General features: G+C 40.2%; 1 protein-coding gene across 6 annotated transcripts in view; it reads left to right on the top strand.

The window, feature by feature from the left end:
• Positions 1-21,081, top strand: part of LOC143989134 (uncharacterized) — a 383,321-nt gene that overhangs the window by 311,143 nt on the left and 51,097 nt on the right. The gene's annotated exons all lie outside the window — the stretch shown is intronic.

Raw genomic sequence — 21,081 nt, 5'->3', positions numbered from 1 at the left:
CAAAATTACCAAGCAGCTCTTTCAGGGGGTAGTGCTACACACATTACCCCAGTTTTGAGGAACAAGGGACCTTAACACTAAAGTGTTCAGGCAGTGTTAAGAACCCTGTCTCATTTAAGCAGGCCTCGTGCTGACTGAACAGTTTATTTGCAGCGTTGACTTTAACCTAATGCCGCGTACATGCAATCGGACATTCCAACAACAAAATCCATGGAATTTTTTCCGACGGATATTGGTTCAAACTTGTCCTGCATACACACGGTCACACAATGTTGTTGGAAATTCCGAATGTCAAGAATGAGGCGACGTACGACGAGCCGAGAAAATTGAAGTTCAATAGCCAGTGCGGCTCTTTTGCTTGATTCCGAGCATGCGTAGAACTTTGTGCGTCGGAATTGTGTACACACGATCAGAATTTCCGACAACGGATTTTGTTAGAAAATTTGAGATCCAGATCTCAAATTTTTGTGTCGGAAATTCCAATGGAACCTACACACGGTCAGAATTTATGACAAAAGGCTCCCATCCAACATCTTCTGTCGGAAAATCCAACCATGTGTATGCGGCATAAGACTTCTGGAGCTCCACCTGTCAGCCAATGAAGAAGTGATGCTGGGTCCGCGCATGTCACCCCTTGCAACCACCGCACGAGGATCTCAAGCTGGGAAGGGCTGCTACGTAGCTGATGGGCAAGAGTGGGGCCTCATGTCCATGTTCATGCCTAAGGCCTCACAAAGCCTAGAGCCGCCTCTGACGACATCATATGAAGCAAAGGGGTTAACCCCTTAGTTTACCCTAATGAGCCCTAATTATCTCATTCCTACCCTGAGCTATATTTTCTTCTGCTGATTTCATCTTTTCTTTTACCTTTTAACCTCATGCCGACCATAACAGATGAATGCTGTGGCAGGACAGGTGGGCCTTAACACCGCACATGCAGTATGCATCTGTGGTGGTTGAAGTTTTTGTTCCCGCTCCCTACACAGTGACCGAGCTGTCACAGACGACTCAAACCATACAGGTCATACGATTAGGAGCATACCAGTTGGTCAATTTTGTAGACTAAAACATATATGCAGTAAAGAATCTGATTTTAGAAGGTATGCCATTCTTATGACCTCCAGATTTGAGGAAAGAGGTTATCCCAGTTCTGTTATTCATAGGGCTTTTAGATACTGCTGAGAAAACCCCAATGAGATATGCTTATGAACAACAAATCTTTGGGCAATACACGCCATATGAATAAAACTTCAAAGTTCGAGAACTCCTATATTCTCAACCCCCTACAGTATCAAGTTTGAAAAATAAAAAAGTTATCAAGAAATATCTTCCATTTCTGTCCAATGATCCCACTTATGCACAGATCTTACCCAATGGGATACAGGTGGTTTCAAGAAGGGCATCCACTTTGGGCAGATGGCTATGACCCAGGCTGTATACAAGTGAATGACCGCCCATCCACTGGTTATAATTTAAGGATACATCTAAATGTGGTGTGAGTGGTTGCTCATATTGTTCCTTCATTAAAAGGGCTGACCGTGTCATTTCACTGTTCACTGGTAAATCCTTTGGGATTAGATCTTTCATCAATTGCAATACACACTATGTGGTGTATGTAATCACATGCACTACATGCCAGGTCCAATATGTAGGAAGGACAACCCGGCATTTGAGGGATCGTTTATATGATCACCTACATGATATAGAAAAGGACCACTCCACCAACGTGGCTAGACATTGGGTTCAACATCATAATAAAACTACATCCAGCCTTGTTATTCAGGGCATGGAGAAAATAAATATACCTACTAGAGATGGTGATAAATTTGGTATTTTATGTAGGAAAGAAGTTTACTGATATTTACTTTACATACAAGAAAACCAGTCGGCTTAAATGTTGATTGGGATGTTTCTTATTTCTATGAATAGTTTTTTGATTGGATTAGTATCGGTAATATATTCATATATTTGATGTCTTGTGATGCACTATTGTATTGATAAACATGGATTCATGGTTTTCTATACCACTATTGTCTATGCAGATCACGCATGTGAATCTGGGGCAAGATATTCATGTATATTTCGTGTATATCATATACATATTGATATATGTTTTTCATAATTCCAAGCATCGCTTGTACATTCATTCGATAGTAATCAATTCTTTATTCTTCTTTTTATCAGTAGAAAAAAGAAAATAACTGCGCTAAGGTTAAGAATGTGAATATGTAAATGTGTAAATATATAAAGAAATTCCTGTGAGGATATTCAGCTGCGGCTTCGCTATGTCACATGCATGCAAATAAGAAAACGAAAAATCATAAGCCGCGCTAAATGGATACCAAAACAAATACAACCAACTATTTGTGCAATAATATAAAAATAAATATTGAAATAGATATTAGTAGATGCAACCAACTGCTAGTGCAAATTATGCAAGTAAATATTGAAATAGATATTATATAGGGTATGGCAACCCTATATGTGTAAATACATATACGTGATACAAAACATATAAGTATTGAAATTTCTGATCCCAAAAACCCACAAATGCTGATGGGCACGTATAATAAGAATCAGTGACATACACCTATGATAAAAATAAACATATAAAGTATAAACACCCAGTGTATGAACAATGAGTCCGTATAAAGAACAAGAAGGGGTTAACGTGAAACCAAAAAAATGTCCTCTGGGTAAAAACCACACTAATCCTGGAAATCCAAATATGGGAGCAGTTATGTTCAATCCACCACCAACACACGATAAGATTTACTGCTTACCAGATATGAATGACCCCCCACTACAGAGGGTCACACGGGGCTTTATAGGGATGGACGTCACTTCCAACCACAAGGTAAAGGGGTTCCTCGATGTCTTCCTGGCTTCGCTCTTTTAGGAACTCTTGGGAAGAAAACTCACTCCCGGACACTCAACTCAGTAGTCCAAACAGACTCAGAGCCAGAGGCATCGAAACCATAGGAAAAAGATAAAGCTCAAAATAGTGTAAAACCCTTTTTATTTTAAAATAAAAATATAAAAATACACTTACAAGTGTGTAAAAGAAAAAAGCGCCTTAAGTCCGTGGCGCTGGCCGGACACACACGGACAAACTCGTTCTCCTGGAACCCGTCACAAAACCGAGGTGAATGTAGCGCACCGCTCAGCCCTACGCGTTTCGCAACAAAATTGCGTCATCCAGGGGCCCCTGGATGACGCAATTTTGTTGCGAAACGCGTAGGGCTGAGCGGTGCGCTACATTCACCTCGGTTTTGTGACGGGTTCCAGGAGAACGAGTTTGTCCGTGTGTGTCCGGCCGGCGCCACGGACTTAAGGCGCTTTTTTCTTTTACACACTTGTAAGTGTATTTTTATATTTTTATTTTAAAATAAAAAGGGTTTTACACTATTTTGAGCTTTATCTTTTTCCTATGGTTTCGATGCCTCTGGCTCTGAGTCTGTTTGGACTACTGAGTTGAGTGTCCGGGAGTGAGTTTTCTTCCCAAGAGTTCCTAAAAGAGCGAAGCCAGGAAGACATCGAGGAACCCCTTTACCTTGTGGTTGGAAGTGACGTCCATCCCTATAAAGCCCCGTGTGACCCTCTGTAGTGGGGGGTCATTCATATCTGGTAAGCAGTAAATCTTATCGTGTGTTGGTGGTGGATTGAACATAACTGCTCCCATATTTGGATTTCCAGGATTAGTGTGGTTTTTACCCAGAGGACATTTTTTTGGTTTCACGTTAACCCCTTCTTGTTCTTTATACGGACTCATTGTTCATACACTGGGTGTTTATACTTTATATGTTTATTTTTATCATAGGTGTATGTCACTGATTCTTATTATACGTGCCCATCAGCATTTGTGGGTTTTTGGGATCAGAAATTTCAATACTTATATGTTTTGTATCACGTATATGTATTTACACATATAGGGTTGCCATACCCTATATAATATCTATTTCAATATTTACTTGCATAATTTGCACTAGCAGTTGGTTGCATCTACTAATATCTATTTCAATATTTATTTTTATATTATTGCACAAATAGTTGGTTGTATTTGTTTTGGTATCCATTTAGCGCGGCTTATGATTTTTCGTTTTCTTTTTATCAGTATTTTTCTTCACCATCATTATTATTTTTTTTTTTTTCGTAGTGTACTATAGGGTCTTTTCTTCACTACAGACATGACAAATGGGAGAACAATCGCATGACTTTAATAAAATCATATATATTATCTTATTGTTCTTTATTAATTGTAAATTAAATATTTTTGATATAGTAAATGTCATAATATGAATTTTGGTCATTTGAGATTCACAACGATGGTCGTATTTTGCTGTTTTTGCTGTCTGTGGTATTTTGATTGCACAAAGCTCTGCAGATATATTTAAATGCATTGTTTAGTGTATTATCATGTTTTTATGTTGTATATAATGTTTGAACATTTTATAATACGGATATTTGCTAGAGCAGTGGTCATCAACCCTGTCCTCGGGGCCCACTAACAGGCCAGGTTTGCAAGAGAACTGAAATACATCACAGGTGATATCATTGTCTGCTCAGTGATTGCAGTATTCTAGTCTGCATCTCCCCAAGGTAATACATAAAACCTGGCCTGTTAGTGGGCCCTGAGGACAGGGTTGATGACTACCATGCTAGAGGACAACTTGTTATTACAGACAATTAGTTCAATTGACTTGAATTAATTTATTACGCCATACACCCAGCATTTGGTACTCTGTGTTTTCCTTTTTTTTATCCTGTTGTCATCTCTTGCACACCAGGTTTCCATTTGAGCTTGATTATATATGGGAGGAGCTGTGGGGAGCGTTTTCTTCCTCAATTGGATCAACATCATTATATATATTTATAGTACTATACTATGGTCACCAGCTACTGTATGATTAAGCATCTACCATGATGTGAAATGCGTTAGCCATTTTTCTGTACCTACCTCAGCCATGATGCGACAGCTTTGGATTTCTAAATACTGTTTTTGCCACAATAAAGGGTGTATATTCGGAATGCGGCCGTTCAGCTATCTTCCTTCATTGTCTACATGGACTCTGTGGGACAGGTTTGCCGATCATGTGACCACTGTGACAGCCAGTCACAGCGCTCGCTCATGTGGCCTGGAAAGCCACCGTGCCTCCAAGCATTAACACCCAGTTAAAGTGCCACTTTGAATGGATGGGAAGGTTTTAATATCCTTTTTTTTTTTTAACCATTTGCTCCAAATGATGGCTACAGCGCAGCCAGCCAGTTCTGGGAGGGCATCATATGATGTCCTCTTGTGATTGCGCCTGCCGCGGCACGCTGTGATCACTGCGACCTCTGGACACAGCTGCTCACAGATCAAAGTAAAGAGCCAATTAGTGTCTTAGCATGTGATCAGCTATTTCCAATCACAGCTGATCATGATGTAAGCACAAGCCGGTCAACAGCATTTCTTTCCTCACGCTGAGAGCATGAGGAGGGAAGAAGAGAGCCGATAACTGGCTTGTGTGAAAGGGACATCTACACTGATAATCAGGCCACTGATTATCTGTTCAGTCCCAGCAGTGCTGCCTATCAGTGCCCACCAGTGTTGCCTACCAGTGCCCACCAGTGCTACCTATCAATGATGCCTACCAGTGCCTCATCTGTGGCCATTGGTGCAGCCTAATAGTGCCCATTAGTAAAAGGAGAAAAATTACCTGTTTGCTAAATTTTATAACAAACTATAAAAAACAACCACTTGACCACTGGGCACTTAAAGAGGAAGTAAACCCTGATGAGTTTACTTCCTCTTTCATTCCCTGCAAAGGCAAAGCATAATGGACTACTATGCATCGCATAGTAGCCCATTATGTGTCACTTACCTGACACAGGAGCCAGCGAAGTCTCCGCTGTCCCCTGTAGTCCGGCGCATCCATCTTGTTGGTGGGGTCTCGCAGCTCCGCCGCTGTCATTCGGCGAAGCCGCGATGACGTCACTCCCGCATGCGCACGGGAGCCGACGCGCACGGCAGCTCCGTCGCTGAGAATGCCGCACTCAGTGCGCCTGTGCGCCGCAGTCTATGGCGCATGCGCCATAGACAGCGGTGCCCGTTTTCGGGCAAATATCTCCTAAACCATATAGGTTTAGGAGATATTGCTTGGACCTACAGGTAAGCCTTAATCTAGGCTTACCTGTAGGTCAAAGTGGTTTGTAAGGGTTTACAACCACTTTAAACCCCCTTCCTAACCAGACCAATTTTCAGCTATCAGTGCTCTCACATTTTGAATGACAATTTCTCAGTCATGCCACACTGTACCTATATGACATTTTTGTCCTTTTTTTCACACAAATAGAGCTTTCTTTTGGTGGTATTTAATAACAAAAAGACCGAACATTGTGTAAAAAAAATGCATTTTTCTTAGTTTCCGTTATACAATTTTGCAGATTAGTAATTTTTCTTTGTAAATTTTGGACAAAAGTTATGCTTCTACATATCTTTGGTAAAAAAATAACCCAAATCTGTGTATATTATTTGGTCTTTGCGAGCGTCCACAAGCTATGGTGCCAATCTCTTAAAATTGATCACGCCTGATGTACTGACGGCCTATCTCATTTCTTGAGACCCTACCAAGCCAGGAAAGTACAAATACCCCCCAAATGAAAGTAGACATTGCAAGGTATTTAGTAAGAGGCATGGTGAGTTTTTTGAAGTTGTCATTTTTTTCACATAATTCTTTGCAAAATCAAGAATTTTTTTTTTTTTCACAAAATTGTTATATTTACAGGTTATTTTTCACACTGCATATGCATACCACATATTACACCCCAAAACACATTCTACTACTACTCTTGAGTACGGCGATACCACATGTATGAGACTTTTACACAGCCTGACCACATACAGGGGCCCAACATGCAGAGAGCACCGTCAGGTGTTCTTGGAGCATAAATTACACATATCATTTCTTGACTACCTCTTATGCTGCGTACACACAACCGGTTTTTCCATCAGAATAAACTCTGGCGGTTTTTCCGATGGAGTTACGACAGAGTTCCAACTGAGTTTCGCTGAAACGGTCTTGCCTACATACGATCACACCAAAGTCCGATCGTCTAGAACGTGGTGACACACAACACGTACGAGGGGACTAGAAAAGGGAAATTCAGTAGCCAGTAGCTGCCCATGCGTCATTTTTGGTCCGTCTGAACGGCTTACAGACGAACGGTTTTCCCGAAAGGAATTGAGTCCGTCTGAAAGATTTAAAACATGTTCTATTTCTAGGTCCATCAGAATTTTTGAAAAAAAGGGTCAGATGAAGCCCACACACAATCGGAATATCCAATGAAATTATTCTGTTGGACTTTTTCTGCCAGAAATTCCAACCATGTATACAGCATTACACTTTTGAAGGCCCAGAAGCCCCAGGACAATGCAAACACCCCAAAAATGACCCAATTTTGGAAAGAAAACAACACAATTTATAATCTGTGGGGCATAATGAGTCGTTTGAACATGTCATTTCTTTCTACAAGTTTTAGGAAAATGTGTAGAGAAAAGGAATGCGTATTTTTTTTGGTCTTTTTTGTTTTTTACACAAAGTTGTCCACTTATACAATATTTCTAACACATAGCATGTACATACCAAAAATGTACATTTTGTACATACCAAAAAATTACACCCCAAAATAGATCCTCCTACTCCTCCTGCGTACAGCGATACCACATGTGGGAGACATTTACACAGCCTGGACACACAGAGAGGCTCAATATGCAGGGAGCATCATCAGGCGTTCTAGGGGCATAAACATCAAATCTAATTTGACTACCTATTACACTTTTGTGAGGCACTCTAGTGGCATGAATGGGGATGGATGAGCCGTGGATGGGGATGGCTGAGTATGAATGAGTATGGCTGAGTAAAGCCGAGTATGGCTCAGTATGGATGGGTAAGGCTGGGTACGGATGAGTACGACTGGGTATGGCCGGGTACAGCTGAGGATGGATGAGCATGGATGAGTATTGCTGATTAGGGATTTCTGGCTGAGTATGGATGGATGGCTGAGTATGGATGGATGGCTGGAGTTGCCACAAATCAGCGCTGTGGGCACTACACATCCAGCCCACAGTGCTGCAGAGCTTGATTTCTCCCCTCACTCTGTACTGATCTGTACAGAGGGGGGAGAGAGAGACCGGACGTGAGACATTTGACAGAGTAATCACGTGGTAAACGGCTGCTGTCAGCACACATTTACCACAATCTGCAATGCGCCGGGTCCTCTGCACCCAGCGGTCATGGATATTCCCGGGTGCATACCCCCAGGGGTCCCGCGGGAGCAAGATTCTGGGAGGACATCTATGGATGCCCTCCCAGAATAAGCCGACCTCGCTGTAGTCGTCTTTCGGCTATGGCCCAGTCAGCATGTGATTAAATACCACCAGCAGAAATCTCTATTTTGCGAAAAAAAATTATGAAAATGTCATATGAGTACAGTGTTGCCTGACCGCGCAAGTGTCATTATGTAACAGCGCTGAAAATTGGCCAGGGCAGTAAGGGGGTGAAATTGCCCGGTAGGCATGTGGTTAATATACTTTTTTCAAAAAATATTTTTTTTTCTCCCTGTTTGCTAATACCTTTGCCAGGCTTTGTACTAGAAACATGATAATTTTAGTGTCATTTTAAAAATTAGACAAAATTATAAAAGAATAATTTTATTTATGGTAAAACTACTTTTTCTCAAATCAAAATACCTTAAAGCAGCGCTAAATTCTCAAATGTACATTATAAACTCACACTATTCATATGTAGAAAGTGTAAGTAAAGTATATAGATATACCCATGTTTTTTTTTTCCCTCAAACAATAGGTGCTGGAACTCAACCACGACTTCCCCCCCCCCCCCCACACCCTCCAAAGCACATCAAATAGTGGGTGTGGTCAGTCAAATTTCACGAACAGTAGGAGGGTCTTAAAGGGGCATTAAATACCAGGATTGCATTACATACAGAGTGCAAAGTTCGGGGGTGGGGGGGGGTTCACACACAGAGTGCAGAGCTGACACTTGTAAACACAGAAATCGGACTTCTATGTGTACACGTGATTGTGCTGAGCCGGCCCCAGCCCTGGATATACCATGCAAAATATAAGGGCAAGTGCATAAGCGTTAAACTAAAGTGCAAGTGTTGCAAAAGTTCATAAGATTTCACTGATTGAACAATCGATAGGTGACACAAATAAAGGCTCACAGGGTAAATCCCTGTGTGCAAATAGCACTTGCAATATAATTAATGAAAAGCAATTAACCAAAATCCTGTGTAGAACAAAGCCAATGATACATTGCCTTGAAAAAGTATTCATACCCCTTGACATTTTCCAGATTTTGTCATATTAAAACCAAACACGTAAATTTATTTTATTGGGCTTTTATGTGATAGACCAACACAAAGTTGCACATAATTGTGAGGTGGAAGGAAAAGGATTTTCAACATTTTTTACAAATAAATATGTGAAAAGTGTGGAGTGCATTTGTATTCAGCCCCCCCCGGAGTCAATACTTTGTAGAACCACCTTTCACTGCAATTACACATATAGACAGTGACATTTTTGCCCATTCTTCTTTGCAAAATAGCTCAAGCTCTGTCAGATTGGATGAAGAGCGTCTGTGAACAGCAATTTTCAAGTCTTGCCACAGATTCTCAATTGGAATTAGGTCTGGACAGTGACTGGGCCATTCTAACACATGAATATGCTTTGATCTAAAACATTCCATTGTAGCTTTTCTTATATGTTTAGGGCCGTTGTCCTGTTGGAAGATGAACCTCCACCCCAGTCTCAAGTCTTTTGCAGGCTCTAACAGGTTTTCTTCTAAGATTGCCCTGTATTTGGCTCCATCCATCTTCCCATCAACTCTAACCAGCTTCCCTGTCCCTGTTGAAGAAAAGCATCCCCACAACATGATGCTACCACCACCATGTTTCACGGTGGGGATGGTGTGTTCAGGGTGATGTGCAGTGTTTGTTCCGCCCCACATAGCATTTTGCTTTTAGGCATTGCTGGCAGTGGAAAAAGTAGAGCGGACCAACCCAGTGAGAGATTGTACCAACAATCTTTCCTGTGGACCTTATATTTCTGTATCAGGCTCCTCAGACGCAGAGACGTTAGCCTCTTCCTGGTCTTTAGAAGGCAAATCATCTTCTCTTGCTCCTCAGGCTCCACATGCTACTTGCTCCAGGCTGCACATGGGGCGTTTGGTGGGGAGAGGACCCCCTCCCCCCAGGCTTACCGGAGGTCTTGCTGCTGTTCGGAGGAGGAAGAGCTTCTGCTTCCAGGCTTACATTGTGGCTTTTTGAGAAGCTTAAGTCGTGTAAGTGCTCAATGCAGCACCCAGTGGTGACTACATAGACATGACAACACTTACAATTATAAAGGAGACATTCATAAGAAATTTTTTTAACATTTCTTAGAAAACTCAACTTACCTTTTCCAGCCGCAGGGTTTTCTGTGGTAAACCAACAGACCCAATCTTCACTCTTCACAGTGGGTTTCCGATAAACCTTCAGGAGCTGGGGATCCTAGAGGAAACCCACTATCCTGGGCCTGCAACAGCACCCTGCCAGTAAAACTTTATGGCCTCACTACCAAAAAGTACTGGATCCCAGGGTCCAGCTCTTTGAAAGAGAAGCATTCGCAGGCAAAACCTTGTTTCTTTGGATACGAGGCCCGGGTACCCTTCAATTTGGCCAAAAGAGACACTTTGGATCCAGTCAGCATGGCTAGCCCCAGCAAGGATTGCTCCAGTGGAGCTCAGCACAGCACATCTTTACTTGTGTCCGACACTGGCGAAAAGACTGAAGTACTCCCACCAGTGGGAGGGGTTCTATAGGGAGGGAACTTTTTAATTTAGGGCATGCCAGTGTCCAGCATCTGAAGGTGGCTTGTTAAACCCACATAGTAAGTACTATGGCTCTGTGTTCCGTGATGTACGATAAGAAAGTTAAATTTTGGTCTCATCTGACCAGATCACCTTCTTCTACATAGCAGAAAAAATAAAATTGGATGGCCACACTCCAATATAATACCTTTATTGATATAAACTGATCCATACAGCTATCACCTGTACCTGTGCCTCTGTTGGTGTATGGATCCGTTTATATAAAAAAAAGGTGTTATATTGGAGCGTGGCCATCCAATTTAATTTTTTCTGCTAATTGCCTCTGCTGAGCTGACACCCTTCATCTCCTAAGCACAAGGTGGTATCAACACAGGTTAAACACCTAGAGCGGTGATCTCTTGCTGTGTTCCCCACATGGCTTCTCACAAACTGCAAACTGAACTTCTTATGGCTTTCTTTCAACAATGGCTTTCTTCTTACCACTCTTCCATAAAGACCAGATTTGTGGAGAGCACGACTAATAGTTGTCCTGTGGACAGATTCTCCTACCTGAGCTGTGGATCTCTGCAGCTCCTCCAGAGTAACCATGGGCCTCTTGGCTGCTTCTCTGATTATTGCTTTCCCTGCCCGGCCTGTCAGTTTAGGTGGACGGCCATGTCTTGGTAGGTTTGCAGTTGTGCCTTTCCATTTTCGGATGATGGATTGAACAGTGCTCCGTAAGATGTTCAAAGATTGAGATATTTTTTTATAACCTAACCCTGCTTTAAATTTCTCCACAACTTTATCGCTGACAAGTCTGGTGTGTTCCTTGGCCTTCATGATGCGGTTTGTTCACTAAGGTTCTCTAACAAACCTCTGAGGGCTTCATGGAACAGCTGTATTTATACGGAGATTAAATACACACATGCACTCTATTTACTAATTAGGTGACTTCTGGAGGCAATTGGTTCCGCTAGATTTTATTTAGGGGTATCAGAGTAAAGGGGGCTGAATACAAATGCCACACTTTTCAGATATTTATTTGGAAAACCATTTATCATTTTCCTTCCACTTCACAATTATGTTTCCCATTTTTGTTGGTCTATCACATAAAATCCCAATAAAATACATTTACGTTTTTGGTTGTAACATGAGCATTTCAAGGGATATGAATACTTTTCTAAGGCACTGTATGTGAAAAAACACAGGGTGAATCTCTATGTACAACTTACAATATAATTGTGTATAACTTACAATAATAATGGACTCCAAATGTATTGTGTATTTTTGAATTTGATATTATCACATCGTTTTGTAATTTTATTTGATATTTTTTTAGTATAGGTCACCAGTTCACTACAGTATCATTTTATGTAGGTTTATATGTCTGGGGGTCCTGACATGTTCTAACCAGACTATCATCTTTAGCGCTACACTTTATACACCTATTTACTTTTAGAAACACGTTTATCTGTTTGTTGTGTTAGCTGCTTGATTTTGCTTATTTTAAGAGCTTTTTAGGCAGCGCAGTGTTCTTTTGAGTGTATTTTTCTAAACTGTTGAGGACAAGCTGAATAGCGCTCAAAAAAAAAAAGTATGCAGAGTCCAAAAGCCACACTAGAGACTCCACCTGATCAACACTGAAAGGGGGAGAAAAATCATCACGGCCCTTTGGAATACAGGACAGGGCTAGCTCTGTACACATTTGAATTAAAGGCTGAACATCCCCAAACAGCATATAGCCCTGATCAACCAGGCAGTGAGCTAATCGAACACTCTCTTGCAGCCCGTCACTGGTCCACTTTTTCAGTGTCTGGGGCAATATTCACCACTCTCTGACGCCAGCAGAGAATAATAAACGATCTTATCGTGCTTAATTTCAGCAAATTAATTTCAGCAAAACAAACAGAACCGAGATGGTCCCTCTTTGCGCAGCCACTTCTGGTCAGGGGTGGCCTTGATATTCTGTCATGAATTAGGTGTGACCAGAACTGTGTGGACAGTAACAGAGCAAACCAAACTCATGTAGAGTGAAAATAATGACATTTATTAGGATGAGTGAAAATATAAATGCAAACACCGACAATACAACCCCAGCAGGTGGAACCATTCCTGACAGTAATGTAGCTGGGGAGCTTGTAAGTTGTTTTGAATTCAATTCATTGGGTGAGCAGAAGCCAGTGGAGGTATTGACAGAGAGGGGTAGCAGACACTGAGCAATTGTTAAAGTGGTTGTAAACCCTTACAACCAACTTTGACCTACAGGTAAGCCTAGATTAAGGCTTGCCTGTAGGTCCAAGAAATATCTCCTAAACCTACACGGTTTAGGAGATATTTACCCAAAGACAGCCACTGCTGTCTACGGCGCATGCGCCGTAGACAGCGGCACGCAGGCGCACAGGGGCAGGCCGCAGATCGCAGCGATATGCCGCGAGTGTCAGCTCCCGTGCGCATGCGCGGGAGTGAAGTCATCGCGGCTCCGGCGAATCACAGCGCCGGAGCCGCGAGACCCGGAAGTCGCTCCGGGATCCATGGCAGCGGCGAAGAGGAAGATGGAGGACGGCTTCGGGGGATTCGTTCTCAGGTAAGTTATTCATAATGAGCTAGTATGCTATGCATACTAGCTCATTATGTCTTTGTCTTACAGGATTTTGTTTTTTCAGGATTTTTTAAAACGGGTTTACAACCACTTTAAGGTGGATGAGTCTGGCAGCAACATTCATGATGGACTGATAGGGGGATAGCCTATGTAAAGGTAAGCCAGTGAGAAGGAAGCTGTAGGAGTCGAGATGAGAGATAACCAGAGAGTGAACTAGGAGCTTTGCGGTGGTGTTGGTTAAGAAGAGATCTATCTGATTCCTCCTGTATTTAATTGTATTGTAACTGTACTGTCTGCCCTCCTGTTGTAAAGAGCTGCGCAAACTGTTGGCACTATATAAACCCTGTATAATATTAAAAAAATCTCCGATGTAGCAGCAGTTGAGGTAGTAAGCTTTTGACAGTAATTGGATGTGAAGCCGAAAGGGTAGTTCGGAGTCCAGAATTACACCTACAACCTTGGTGTGCAGGACGGGTTTGATAGTTAAGCCATTGATTTTAATGGGGAAGTCAGGGGAAGAGGCACGTGGAGGAGAAAATATTCTAAACTTGGTTTTGAATAGATTGAGTTTGAAGAGGTGGTCTAACATCCAGACTGATATGTCTAAAAAAAAGTGTGTCAATGCCACATTTTGAAGCAATATAAACAAACTCTAAATGTTCCCTAAAACATAACAAATCTTCCCTTGAGTTCAGTTCCATAAAGCTTATAGCAGAACTAACCTTCTAAAATAGACAAGAATAAAGGGGCCAGATGTCCTAAATTAGGTGTCAACAGGCATGTACTGGCCATTGGGACTACCGGGAGTTTCCCGGTGGGCCGATGGCTCAGTGGGACACTCTGATGTAAGGGGGCTGCTGATGGGACACTCTGATGTAAGGGGGTGCTGATGGGACACTCTGATGTAAGGGGGTGCTGATGGGACACTCTGATGTAAGGGGGCTGCTGATGGGACACTCTGATGTAAGGGGGTGCTGATGGGACACTCTGATGTAAGGGGGTGCTGATGGGACACTCTGGTGTAAAGGGGGGGGTGATGGGACACTCAAAATGTAAGTGGGCTGGTCTGGATGAAGTCCAGGGCCAAATTTCTGTCCCAGTCCAGCCCTGGGTGTCAACACACAAATATATGCTGTAGCTGGCAGTTTGAAACAAATCTTAACTTTTTTTGGCCATTTGATTCTCCCAAGAAGTGTCTGGAAAGAAAATTCTGCCACTCCTATATGGTCAGCATTTTTGCTTGTTGCTGCTTAACTATGGGCCATATAAGCACAGAAGATCTCCTGGAAGAGAGGTCCAACTCTCTTTTGCAGCTTCACAAGTAAATTAGAGAGGACAGAGCTTGCCTGTGGTTGCCTTCCTGGAGGATGCCTCAATAAGGATGGCTCCTGGAGAGCAAAGTAGGTGAAGGCATTGTTAGGGGAAATACACACATGGAAGTGTTACACTAGTCCTTAAATATTTTATATAAAAAAATCCTCATCATGGAAATATTTTATGGTCTGGCCTGATGAGTCTCGATTCCTGCTGTGACATTCAGATGGTTGAGTCAGAATTTGACGTAAATAACATGAAAGCATGGATCCATCTGCCTGCCTAACGGTTCAGGTTGGTGGTGTAATGGTGTGGAGGATATTTTCTTGGCACACGGCCTACCCCACGGCCTACCTAGGTATTGTTGCTGACTCCACCCTTTTGTGACTACGGTGTAGCCATCTTCTGATGGCTCCTTCCAGCAGGATAATACACCATGTCACAAAGCTCCAATCATCTCACCACTGGTTTCTTGAACATGGCAGTGAGGTCACTGTACTCCAGTGGCCTCCACACTCACCAGATCTCATTTCAATAAAGCACCTTTGGGATGTGTGAAACAGAGATTGACATCATGGATGTGCAGCCGACAAATCTGCAGCAACTGTGTGATGCTATCATATCACCATGGACCAAAATCTCTGAGAAACGTTCCCAACACCTTGTTGAATCAATACGGCAAATAATTATGACAGTTTTGGGCAAAAGAGGGTCCAACCCAGTACTAGCAAGGTATACCTAATAAAGTGGCTGGTGAGTGTGTAAATAAAAAAATTAAAATAAAATAATAATGATAAATTAGGAGAATATTTTATCTAAAGAATTAATGAACTAGGGAATTCCATATAGCAAATTAATAGACTAGGAGAATGTTGTATATAAAGAATTAAAAAAGAGAATATGCAATATAAGGAACTAATAAACTAGGGGAATTTGTTATATAAAGAATTAGTGAACTAGGAGAATTTGATGTGGAGAATTATTAAATTAGACTATATAAAGAATTAACAAATTAAGTCAATTGAATGCAATGAACTCATAAATTAGAAGGATAATTCATATAAGGAATAATAAACTAGAGACATAAGTATTTTACATAAACATTTACTAAACTAGGAGAATATTTTATACAAAGAATTAATAAAAAAAAGAGAGAATGTGTTATATAAAAAGAATTGAGGAGAAATGTATGTAAATAATTATTAAATTAGGAGTATATTTTATAAAAAGATTTGATAAACTAGGTAAATTAAATGCAATGGGGGTTATTTATGAAAGGCAAATCGACTTTGCACTGCAAGTGCACTTGGAAGTGCAGTTGCTGTAAATCTGAGGGGTAGATCTGAAATGAGGGGAAGCTCTGCTCATGTCCCCCTCGGATTTACAGCGACTGCACTTCCAAGTGCACTTGTAGTGCAAAGTGGATTTGCCTTTCGTAAATAACCTCCAATGAATTGATAAACTAAAAGGATATTTTGTACAAGGAAAAATAAACTACAGACATTTTATATAGAGAATTAATAAGCCAAACATTTTTTTTATTTTTTTTTTAGATAAAGCAGTTCTAATGAGCAGGGCCCTCTAATTCCTCTTATATTGAATTGTATTGTTACTGTACTGTCTGCCCTCATGTTGTAAAGCACTGTGCAAACTGTTGGCGCTATATAAACCCTGTATTATAATAATAATAATAATAGAGAATTACTAATCTAGGAGAATATTTTATATATAGAATTACTAAACTAAGAGAAATCTTTTATATAAAGAATAAATTAACTAGGAGAATATTTTATATGGAGAATTAATAAACTAGAATTTTTTATAGGAAAGAAAATAATTGATAAACTAGTAGAAATGTGTGTAAAGAATTATTAAATTAGGAGAATTATTAAATTAGGAGAATATTTTACACAAAGAATTAAACTATTGTAGGTACATAGAATACAAAAATGTATAAACTAGAAAGATATTTTCTATAGAGAAAAATAAACTAGAGACATTTTATATACCGTATATTTAAACCAAAATAATATTTTACATAATTAATTACTAAACTAGGGGAATATTATATATACAGAATAAATAAACTAGGATAATATTTTATATGGGGAATTAATAAACTAGGAGATTTTGTTATATAATGAAATTGATAAACTAGGATGCATGTATGTAAATAATTATTAAATTAGGAGAATATTTTATATAAAGAATTATTAAACTAGGTGAATTGAATAAAACGAATTAATAGATTAGACCAGGGGTCTCAAACTGGTGGTCCTCCAGCTGTTGTGAATCTACAAGTCCCATGAGGCATTGCAAGGCTGGCAGTTACAAGCATGACTCCCACAGGCAGAGGCATGATGGGACTTGTAGTTTTGCAACAGTTGGAGGGCCGCCAGTTTGAGACCCCTGGACTGGACTGATATGTTATATAAAATAATATACTAGAGGCATTTTATATAAAGAATTATCAAATTAGGGATTGTTGAAAAAATGAATAAACTGGATGAATATTTGATATAAAAACATCCTAAGCTAGACAAATATGTTTTATAAAGATATAATAAACTAGGGGAAATGTATATACAGAATGAATAAGCTAGAATAATATTTCATATAAATAATAAACTAGGGATTTTTTCATATAACAAAATAATAAACTGAATGAATATTTTACATAAAGAACTAATACATTGGGGATTTTTTAAATATGAAAAATTTATAAACTAGTAGAATATTTTATATAAAGAACAAATACAATTATGGACTCCCCCTGATACATCCTGTTAAGACTTTTTTGTTTTTTACCTTCAATAAAAAAATGTATTAAGAAAATTTATCAAGAAAGAATGAATAAACGAGTGATTTTTGTTTTCATATAAAAATGAATAAACTAGAAGAATATTTTAATATTTTAGTAACTAATAAACTGGGTATTTTTTTAAAATATAAAAAATGAATAAATTAGAAGAATATTTTATATATTTAAAAAAAATCCCCAGTTTATTAGTTAGTGATATAAAATATTCTTCTAAAAAAAATCCCCAGTTTATTAATTAGTGATATAAAATATTCTTCTAATTTATAATTTTTTTATATGAAAAAAAATCCCTAATTTATTCATTCTTTCTTGATCATTTTTTTTTTTTTATTGAAGGAAAAAAAACAAGAAGTCTTAGGATGTATCAGAAAGAAATCCTCCCTCTGGATAAGGGGAGGCAATACGTTTATTCATACTTTATATAAAATATTCTTCTACTTTATTCATTTTTTATATAAAAAATAAATCCCCAGTTTAGTAGTTACTTATATAAAATATTCTTCTAGTTCATTCATTTTTGTATTTAAAAAAAATCCCCATTTTATTAGTTACTTATATAAAATATTCTTCTAGTTAATTTATTTTTTATATCAAAAAAAAATCCCCAGTTTATTTGTTCTTTTGTTATCATTTTTATTTTTTTTAGTTTCAATAGTTTTTATTGTGTTATGCATAACAAAGTGTACAAAGAGTCAAAAGTACAGATCATACAGCTTGTTCAACAGCATATTATAGCATAAGCAACCCCTAGTCCTAGGAGGACCACAACTTTTAAATTTGGATGGTTCCATAAACATATATTAAAAAAGTAGTAGTATAAGGGAAAAACAAGGGATAGAATAAAGAAGGGAAAGCGGGGATGGTAGGTCCCGCCTACAGGCACCCCTGAGGGGAACACGCTGTGCCCAAAGGCGAAGGACCCCCCCCATCACAGTACTTACAACTACCGCTATAGCAGTCTATGCTAGACTGGAAACCGTATATGTAACATGTTCTCATCTAGTTGCATTGAGTTGCAATTGGCAATGAGCTAACCGTTAGTCTATGAACAAAATAAAAAAGAGACAATAGAACGATGAACTGATAGTTAACAAGTACCCCATCTGAGGATACCATTGCGCAGGGTATGACCAATTTGGAGATGAGTCAATGTGGCACACAACATCGGCGCACAGAGAGAGAAGGAGCATATGGGGACAGCGGAGAGAGAAAGATAGAAAAAGGGGGGGGGAAGAAAAAAAAAAGGAGGGGTGGGGGGGAGAGGGGAAGGTGGGCAGGGCTTGTGTCATGTTGCAGGTGATTGAACAGGCAAAGTGGCTAGAAGTGATCAGACAAATTACGGTTGTGGTCGGACATACCAGGAATCCCAATCCTCCCAAAATTTCGCAGTTTTGGCTAGACACCCTTCTGATGTAGCAAACATACGTTCATATGCTCCATGCAGTTGCCCCAAACGCACAATTTCTGTACAAGAGATCTGTTCTGGGGACTTCCAGTGGCGGGCTATCGTCAATCTGGTCGCTAAGAGGATATGTGTAATTATGTAGCGAAGTCTATAAGGGTAGTTGTCTATGCCAATGGTTAGAATTGCCAGTTCAGGTGATGGGCTTATAGGGATATGTGTAATCTCAGATAACAGGCGGAATACATCTGTCCACAGTGGTGCAATTTTGGGGCATTCCCACAATATGTGATAGAGGGTCCCTGGGAAATTACATTGTCTCCAGCAGGAGGCATCTACTGCGGTGTCATATGTAAGTAATTGATGAGGCGTTAGGTACCATCTAAGATTGACCTTGTAGGTAAGTTCCCACAGATTGGCGGATTTTGTAACTGTGTGATTTAAACGCAGCGCACACTGCCATTGGTGTGGAGATATGGGAATTCCAAGATCCTTTTCCCATTTCAGCATGGGGGGGAAGGGTCTCGAAGGTGTTCTTACCCTTGAGTGTAGCGTAAAAAATAGAGATGCCTTTGGTTGGGGAAGTGTGATTAGTGAACTATTGCCAGATTTTCAGGGGGAGGTATAATTGGAGATGTGGGTTTCGGATTAGACAGTGCGAGATTTGAATGTACTTGTAGTATTCCTTCAAGGGGAGTGAGAAAATGTGCTGTAGCGAAGTGAATGAGTGTACAAAATCTTCATTGTATAGATCCGCAATATGCTGTACACCTCTGTCTGTCCAAGAAGATACCTGCATGTTGGAAATTATTAGGTTGAGGACCTCTAATGGAATAGGGACTTGGTAAGTACAAGCGGAAGTAGGTCGATTTTTAAGAAGATACTCAAATGCCCCTACTGATGCATGTAAGGTTGGAGAAATACTGCGGTCAGTTTTTCTCAGTTTGGGAAAACTGAGTAGCCAGTTTTTGAGGTTCTTGCCAGGGATTTGGGAAGCTTCCATAGAACTCCAGTGGTTAGTGGGTTCAGGGAGGAACCATGCTCTCAGCTGTGCTAAGATTGTTGCATTATGATAATCCTGCAAGTTGATGTACCCTATGCCATCTACCGATTTGTGTTTCACAAGGAGTTTTTGAGAAACTCTGTTTCTTTTCCCTTGCCAAACAAATTTTCTAAGAAGGGATTGGAGTTGCGTGAAGTAAGATGCGGGTAACAAGATGGGAAGTGCCCTAAAAAGGTATAGTAGCTGAGGGAGAATGATCATTTTGAATGCCGCTAGCCTGCCTGAGGCAGAGAGTGTCAGCTTGGAGATCTTGTCTAGTTCCTTTGGGAAATTATGCAAGAAGGGGAGAAAGTTGGCATTGTAAAGGTCGTTCGTATCTCTAGTCAATTTAGTACCCAGATATTGGAGAGAATGTGTAGACCATGCCTATTGATGACTGCTTTGCAGGCGTGCCCGTTGTTGCGCTGGCATTGCTAAGGGAAGAATGTAAGATTTAGAGGTATTGACCTTATAGTATGAAACATTGCTAAATTCATCAAGAATAATATGCACCGAAGCCAGGGAGGGAGCAGGGTTGGTCAGCGACAAAATAATGTCATCAGCAAAGAGGCTGATCTTATGCTCAGAAGTTCCAATGCAGAATCCAGAGATGTTTTGCTGGGATCTAATTTTTGCTGCAAGGGGTTCAATCGTAAGGTCAAATATCAGAGGTGAGAGGGGACATCCTTGCCTTGTGCCATTTGTTATGGCAAAGGTTGTTGACAGCATGGACAGGCAGTATACTTGGGCTGAGGGGGAAGAGTATAAGGCTAATATTGCAGTGAGGATAAATCCATGGAAACCAAATTTCTCTAGAGTCATTCTAAGGTATTGCCAGTGAACCCTATCAAATGCCTTCTCCGCATCCAAAGAGAGAAGCAGAGAAGGCACCCGATGGGTCACTGCGTGGTGGTAAATGTTAATCATGCGCCTTGTAGCGTCTGATGTTTGACATCCTTTGACAAAACCTGACTGGTCGGTATGTATTAGCAGAGGCAGGATGTCGTTGAGCCTATATGCAATGACTTTTGCATATAGCTTCACATCGTGGTT

The sequence above is a fragment of the Lithobates pipiens genome, unplaced genomic scaffold, assembly GCF_037356315.1.
Source record: "Lithobates pipiens isolate NorthernLeopardFrog02 unplaced genomic scaffold, aLitPip1_a1.2 Scaffold_18, whole genome shotgun sequence".
Lineage (NCBI taxonomy): Eukaryota > Metazoa > Chordata > Amphibia > Anura > Ranidae > Lithobates > Lithobates pipiens.
This window is presented reverse-complemented; position numbering and strand designations above follow the sequence as displayed.